We start from the raw sequence: 8,790 nt of genomic DNA on the forward strand, positions 1-8,790 counted from the left end.
GAGTGGGGACAGGATGTGGCCTTACCCTGCTCTAGTTCTCACATGCTCCTGCATATTGAGTGTCAATTTGGTTTGCAAGAAAGAAGAGAGTGTGTTAGTGGTGGCCTAGAGAGACGATTTGAAAATGTGCATGTACAGGTCGGGTAATGTGAATGTTGTGTGACAGATTGCAGAGGTATGGGTAATGAGGGAAATAATTAAGCGGTTGGTAAGAAGTGCAGAATGTGACAGTAGCAGCAGGCAAAGATGAATTGCTGCTGTAATTAGAGTGAAGAAAGTGGAGAGGGAAGACTTGAGAATGCGTAGCTGCCTCAATCAAGAAGCAATTCTGCCCCTCCCCACCTAATTGCACCCCCATCAAGTGAGCAGCAAATCCGAAGCCTGAGTCATGCTGACAGCTGGCCTTTTTTAATGTAATTAAGAAGAGTAACCAATAGGACACCATCCTTGCTGCACTTAAATGGGGACATGCAGTGTACACTAAGCCCATTTCACACACGTACTCAGAAGTGAATCAGTCTCTCTGCTAATGGTTGGAAAACGTAATTTCCATCATTATAATAGATTTTCACATAAAACTGGTATTGCAGATAAGACACCTGTTCTAAAAATAGTGTCCTACTTTCATTTCTACTTATTTCATTATTTGTATAACGGGCAATCAAGCTGCATTGCTAGTTTTCTGCCTGAGTGGCAAGTTGAACATCTATCCCATTATTCTTGCTGGTTGATTAAGGCAATTGTAATTGCAGTTGTTGAAATGGATTGAGAAATGCAACAAATGTGCAAGCGCAGAACATTACCTTTCTAGACCTTACCTGATACTAATTAATACTACTTCTGATAGACATTCCAGTGACAGAAGATACTTCCATACATCGAACTGAATTATCAGATCTTGATCCTTGTCACAAGCGAAAAGGTAGATCAATATGTGTGTATATGTTAATGCTTTAAACTATGTGTCATTCATAGGTAATCTCTCTGTTTTCTAGCCAATGTAATTATTTTCAAGGAGGCATTGCTCTGTACTCTGTAAATGTGCAATCGGATGGACATTGGAGCCATGACTATCTATCCTACAAATGAATGGCTGCAGAAAGCAGTTTCACTTTGTCATGCAGAGTGTCTAGGGAGAGATAGCAGTGAGGAGGTGAAAGGAGGGTACGATGTAAAGTTGTGAGGTGTTTCCTGCAGCCTTGATAGTTTCTTTGCCTGCTGCCTGCAATGGCATGCAGCTACTTCTGAGTTGGGGACAAGATGTGGCAGTACCCTGCTCTGGTCACCTCCTGCTCCCACATATTTTGTGGCAACCTGTCCTGCAAGAAAGAAGAGAGTGTGTTGGTGGTGGTCTAGGAAGACGTTTTGAGGATGTGAATCTGAAGGCGGAGTAGTGCAAATGTTGTGTGACAGATTGTAGGGATATGGGAAGTGAGGGAATTAATAATGTGGATGGCAGAAGCAAGAGTTGGATTGCAATGTAGTAGAAGTGAGTGAAAGGCAGCTGGGGTGTAAAGGCCTGAGAGTACGTAGTTACCTCAATCAAGAAGCAAGTCTGCGCCCACCCTGACCGCTTCTGTCCGTTCCAGCATCCCAGGCACCCCCTTTGGGATAGCAGCCAATTAGAAGCCTGAGTAACACTGGCATCTGGCCTCTTTTAATCTAATTAGGAAGGGGAATCAATATGACATGTTCCTTGTTTCCATTTAAATAGGCACAGCCCATTTTATACACATATTCAGCTGCAAACCAATCTCTCTGCCAAGTGTTGGAAAACATATTTTTGTACATGGGAGTAGGTTTTCACAGAAAACTGGCATTGTGGATGGGACATCTGTTCTAAAAAAAGCATCCTATTTTCATTTCCATTTATTTCATTATTTGTATAATGGGCAATTGAGCTGCATTGCTAGTCTTATTACTGAGTGGCAAGTTGAACATCTATCCCATTATTCTTGCCAATTGATGAAGGCAATTGTAATTGCAGTTGTTGAAATGGATTGAGAAATGGAACAAAATGCAAGCACAAAACATTACCTTTCTAGACCTTACCTGATACTAATTAATACTACTTCTGATAGACATTCCAGTGACAGAAGATACTTCCATACATCGAACTGAATTATCAGATCTTGATCCTTGTCACAAGCGAAAAGGTAGATCAATATGTGTGTATATGTTAATGCTTTAAATTATGTGTCATTCATAGGTAATCTCTCTGTTTTCTAGCCAATGTAATTATTTTCAAGGAGGCATTGCTCTGGAAATGTGCAATCGGATGGACATTGAAGCCATTACTATCTATCCTACAAATGAATGGCTGCAGAAAGCAGTTTCACTTTGTCATGCAGAATGTCTAGGGAGAGATAGCAGTGAGAAGGTGAAAGGAGGGAACAATGTAAAGTTGTGAGATGTTTCCTGCAGCCTTGATAGTTTCCATACCTGCTGCCCACAATGACATGCAGCTCTCCTCAAATGGGGACAAGATGTGGCAGTACCCTGCTCTGGTCACGTCCTACTACCACATATTTTGTGGCAACCTGTCCTGCAAGAAAGAAGGGAGTGGGTTGGTGGTGGCCTAGGAAACTGTTTTGAGGATGTACATGTGAAGGTGGAGTAGTGTGAATGTTGTGTGACAGATTGTAGGGATATGGGAAGTGAGGGAATTAATTATGTGGATGGTAGAAAGTGCAGAATGTGGAGTAGCAGCAGGAAGAGATGGATTGCAATGTCGTAGAAGTATCTGTGTGTGAAAGGCAGCTGGAGTGTAAAGGCCTGAGAGGACGTAGTTGCCTCAATCAAGAAGCAAGTCTGTGCCCACCCTTACTGCTTCCAGTCCACCCATCACCTCACGCACCCCCATTGGGACAACAGCCAATTAGAAGCCTGAGTAGCACTGGCTTCTGGCCTCATTTAATCTAATTAGGAAAGGGAATTAATATGACATGTTGTGTCCATATAAACAGGCACAGCCCCTTTCACACACATATTCAGCTGCGAACCAATCACTCTGCCAAGTGTTGGAAAACATATTTTTTTGAACATGGGAGTAGATTTTCACACAAAACTGGCATTGCAGATGCAACAACGGTTATGGAAAACAGCCGACTTTCATTTCTATTGATTTACCATTTCCATATTGGGCAGCCAATCTGCATTGCTAGTTTTATGCCTGAGTGGCAAGTTGAACATCTATCCCATTATTCATGCTAATTGATGCAAGTAATTGTAATTGCTGTTGTTGAAATGGATTAAAAAACTGAACAGAATTGAAAGCAAGAAAAGCTACCATTATATACATTATCTGATAATAAATACACTGCATCTGATATTAATTTCAGATTCAAAATGTACTCTCAGACATAGAACTGGGCGGTCAGATTCTGAACCTAGTCACACATCAGAAGGTAAATAAAGGTGTATGGTAGTGCTTTAAATTATGCTTCATTAACAGACAATCTCTCTATTTTCCTTCAATGTAATTGTATGCAAGAAGGCACTGCTCTGTATCCTTTACATGTGCAATTGGATGGATCTTGGTGAGCATTACTATCTGTCCAACAAATGAATGGCTGCACGAAGCAGCTTCACTTTGTCATGCAAAGTGCATAAGAAAGATAGCAGTGAGAAGGGAAAAGAGTGTAAGATGTGAAGAAACCCTATGAGCTGTGTTCTATCAGCCTTGTTAGTTTCTATGCCCTCTTCCCACAATGACAAGCATCTATCTGCTCATTGAGTGGGGACAGGATGTGGCCTTACCCTGCTCTAGTTCTCACATGCTCCTGCATATTGAGTGTCAATTTGGTTTGCAAGAAAGAAGAGAGTGTGTTAGTGGTGGCCTAGAGAGACGATTTGAAAATGTGCATGTACAGGTCGGGTAATGTGAATGTTGTGTGACAGATTGCAGAGGTATGGGTAATGAGGGAAGTAATTAAGTGGTTGGTAAGAAGTGCAGAATGTGACAGTAGCAGCAGGCAAAGATGAATTGCTGCTGTAATTAGAGTGAAGAAAGTGGAGAGGGAAGACTTGAGAATGCGTAGCTGCCTCAATCAAGAAGCAATTCTGCCCCTCCCCACCTAATTGCACCCCCATCAAGTGAGCAGCAAATCCGAAGCCTGAGTCATGCTTACAGCTGGCCTTTTTTAATGTAATTAGGAAGGGTAACCAATAGGACACCATCCTTGCTGCACTTAAATGGGGACATGCAGTGTACGCTAAGCCCATTTCACACACGTACTCAGAAGTGAATCAGTCTCTCTGCTAATGGTTGGAAAACGTAATTTCCATCATTATAATAGATTTTCACATAAAACTGGTATTGCAGATAAGACACCTGTTCTAAAAATAGTGTCCTACTTTCATTTCTACTTATTTCATTATTTGTATAACAGGCAATCAAGCTGCATTGCTAGTTTTCTGCCTGAGTGGCAAGTTGAACATCTATCCCATTATTCTTGCTGGTTGATTAAAGCAATTGTAATTGCAGTTGTTGAAATGGATTGAGAAATGCAACAAATGTGCAAGCGCAGAACATTACCTTTCTAGACCTTACCTGATACTAATTAATACTACTTCTGATAGACATTCCAGTGACAGAAGATACTTCCATACATCGAACTGAATTATCAGATCTTGATCCTTGTCACAAGCGAAAAGGTAGATCAATATGTGTGTATATGTTAATGCTTTAAACTATGTGTCATTCATAGGTAATCTCTCTGTTTTCTAGCCAATGTAATTATTTTCAAGGAGGCATTGCTCTGTACTCTGTAAATGTGCAATCGGATGGACATTGGAGCCATGACTATCTATCCTACAAATGAATGGCTGCAGAAAGCAGTTTCACTTTGTCATGCAGAATGTCTAGGGAGAGATAGCAGTGAGGAGGTGAAAGGAGGGTACGATGTAAAGTTGTGAGGTGTTTCCTGCAGCCTTGATAGTTTCTATGCCTGCTGCCTGCAATGGCATGCAGCTGCTTCTGAGTTGGGGACAGGATTTGGCAGTACCCTGCTCTGGTCACCTCCTGCTCCCACATATTTTGTGGCAACCTGTCCTGCAAGAAAGAAGAGAGTGTGTTGGTGGTGGTCTAGGAAGACGTTTTGAGGATGTGAATCTGAAGGCGGAGTAGTGCAAATGTTGTGTGACAGATTGTAGGGATATGGGAAGTGAGGGAATTAATAATGTGGATGGCAGAAGCAAGAGTTGGATTGCAATGTAGTAGAAGTGAGTGAAAGGCAGCTGGGGTGTAAAGGCCTGAGAGTACGTAGTTACCTCAATCAAGAAGCAAGTCTGCGCCCACCCTGACCGCTTCTGTCCGTTCCAGCATCCCAGGCACCCCCTTTGGGACAGCAGCCAATTAGAAGCCTGAGTAACACTGGCATCTGGCCTCTTTTAATCTAATTAGGAAGGGGAATCAATATGACATGTTCCTTGTTTCCATTTAAATAGGCACAGCCCATTTTACACACATATTCAGCTGCAAACCAATCTCTCTGCCAAGTGTTGGAAAACATATTTTTGTACATGGGAGTAGGTTTTCACAGAAAACTGGCATTGTGGATGGGACATCTGTTCTAAAAAAAAGCATCCTATTTTCATTTCCATTTATTTCATTATTTGTATAATGGGCAAATGAGCTGCATTGCTAGTCTTATTACTGAGTGGCAAGTTGAACATCTATCCCATTATTCTTGCCAATTGATGAAGGCAATTGTAATTGCAGTTGTTGAAATGGATTGAGAAATGGAACAAAATGCAAGCACAAAACATTACCTTTCTAGACCTTACCTGATACTAATTAATACTACTTCTGATAGACATTCCAGTGACAGAAGATACTTCCATACATCGAACTGAATTATCAGATCTTGATCCTTGTCACAAGCGAAAAGGTAGATCAATATGTGTGTATATGTTAATGCTTTAAACTATGTGTCATTCATAGGTAATCTCTCTGTTTTCTAGCCAATGTAATTATTTTCAAGGAGGCATTGCTCTGTAAATGTGCAATCGGATGGACATTGAAGCCATTACTATCTATCCTACAAATGAATGGCTGCTCAAAGCAGTTTCACTTTGTCATGCAGAATGTCTAGGGAGCGATAGCAGTGAGAAGGTGAAAGGAGGGAACAATGTAAAGTTGTGAGATGTTTCCTGCAGCCTTGATAGTTTCTATACCTGCTGCCCACAATGGCATGCAGCTCTCCTCAAATGGGGACAAGATGTGGCAGTACCCTGCTCTGGTCACGTCCTACTACCACATATTTTGTGGCAACCTGTCCTGCAAGAAAGAAGGGAGTGGGTTGGTGGTGGCCTAGGAAACTGTTTTGAGGATGTACATGTGAAGGTGGAGTAGTGTGAATGTTGTGTGACAGATTGTAGGGATATGGGAAGTGAGGGAATTAATTATGTGGATGGTAGAAAGTGCAGAATGTGGAGTAGCAGCAGGAAGAGATGGATTGCAATGTAGTAGAAGTATCTGTGTGTGAAAGGCAGCTGGAGTGTAAAGGCCTGAGAGGACGTAGTTGCCTCAATCAAGAAGCAAGTCTGTGCCCACCCTGACTGCTTCCAGTCCACCCATCACCTCACGCACCCCCATTGGGACAGCAGCCAATTAGAAGCCTGAGTAGCACTGGCATCTGGCCTCTTTTAATCTAATTAGGAAGGGGAATTAATATGACATGTTGTGTCCATATAAACAGGCACAGCCCCTTTCACACATATATTCAGCTGCGAACCAATCACTCTGTCAAGTGTTGGAAAACATAATTTTTTGAACATGGGAGTAGATTTTCACACAAAACTGGCATTGCAGATGCAACAACGGTTATGGAAAACAGGTGACATTCATTTCTATTGATTTCCCGTTTCCATATTGGGCAGCCAATCTGCATTGCTAGTTTTATGCCTGTGTGACAAGTTGAACATCTAACCCATTATTCATGCTAATTGATGCAAGTAATTGTAATTGCTGTTGTTGAAATGGATTAAAAAACTGAACAGAATTGAAAGCAAGAAAAACTGCCTTTACATACATTATCTGATAATAAATACACCGCATCTGATATATATTTCAGATTCAAAATGTACTCTCAGACATAGAACTGGACAATCAGATTCTGAACCTAGTCACACATCAGAAGGTAAATAAAGGTGTATGGTAGTGCTTTAAATTATGCTTCATTAACAGACAATCTCTCTATTTTCCTTCAATGTAATTGTATGCAAGAAGGCACTGCTCTGTATCCTTTACATGTGCAATTGAATGGATCTTGGTGAGCATTACTATCTGTCCAACAAGTGAATGACTGCACGAAGCAGCTTCACTTTGTCATGCAAAGTGCATAGGGGGAGATAGCAGTGAGAAGGGAGAACAGTGTAAGATGTGAAGAAACCCTGTGGGCTGTGTTCTATCAGCCTTGAGAGTTTATGCCCTCTTCTCACAATGACAACCATCTATCTGCTCCTCGAGTGAGGACAGGATGTGGCCTTACCCTGCTCTAGTTCTCACATACTCCTGCATATTGAGTGTCAATTTGTTTTGCAAGAAAGAAGGAGTGTGTTAGTGGTGGCCTGGGAAACAATTTGAAAATATGCTGTTACGAATGCTTTCATTTTTTTGCTAAATTTTGAAGATTTGTGTTTTCAAACTGAAAAGGAGTCCATGGATTTTTTTACAAGGTTCTCTGAGCGGTCTGGATAGTAAACAATTACTAGAATGCACCTGTTTTCAAATAATTACCCAGCAGGGGTTGTTTATGACTTGGGGAAAGATGTTTACAAAGAAGTGACAGGTCAAGATTTATAGGGGTCAGGAGGCTGGAGTCTTGTGACATTGTGTTTGGTTTTGCTTTGGACAGTGAGTTGGGATATGGATAATGGTTTGAAAAGACAGTTGGAGAAAACTTGCCAAGGGAGCAACACCCAGCTCAGTCTATTCCAGCTCTTTGATAAAGCCTACTAGTTTTCCATCCCTTAAGAAGCTGAGAAGCACATGTAAAAACCAGCCTGAAACCACTGTTACTGCATTTTCCCTGGAAAGCAGGGCCAAACTGATCTTCAACATTGCCTGTCAAGAATTGTTCTCGGAAGATCCCATTGACAGCCGTCTATATGTATTTGGGACGCCAACCAGAAAAGGACTTCTGACGTCTTTAAATATATTTTTTTCAAGAGTTAGCAAGTATTTTTGGCCAACGTATATTTTTTTTGGTTTTTTTGGTACTAGAGATCTGAAGAATAAACCTCTTTATTTTTTCAGTGTGTGTATATGTGTGTGTGTATGTGTTTGTGTGTGTTCCTAAGGTAAAAAGGGTACTTTTATATTTCAATGTGTATGTTTATACTTTGCTGCATTATTTGTTAAGACTTGTTTTATAATGAACTGATAATTTTGTCGTTTATTAAAGAAACCTGGTTGGTGTGTTTTATTCTGGGATAAAAATAGAGTCTATGTTTGACCGTATCATTAGGTGGAAGAAAAATTTAAATATATCTTGTGTCCTGTGGAGAAGTGGAACTAGAACAAACAGTGCATTCGTCTCACCTCGGTCATCACATATAATTGGGGGCTTGTCCACGATAACGTAAAGCTGGCGACGTGTAATTGTGATTGGAGTAATAGTAATTGAAAAGTTGATTAAAGTTTACTCTGCTGAAATGTCAGTTGCTGTGACTTTTCTTGGGAAGGAAAATGTATCCCTTAGTGATTTGGGGAACTTAACCAAGGTTAGACTGAAGGATTTAGCAGAACTGTTGGTGTTCGAGTTAAAACCAGGAGCTAAGAAAGCA

This window comes from Heterodontus francisci, chromosome 23 (genome assembly GCF_036365525.1).
Source record: "Heterodontus francisci isolate sHetFra1 chromosome 23, sHetFra1.hap1, whole genome shotgun sequence".
NCBI lineage: Eukaryota > Metazoa > Chordata > Chondrichthyes > Heterodontiformes > Heterodontidae > Heterodontus > Heterodontus francisci.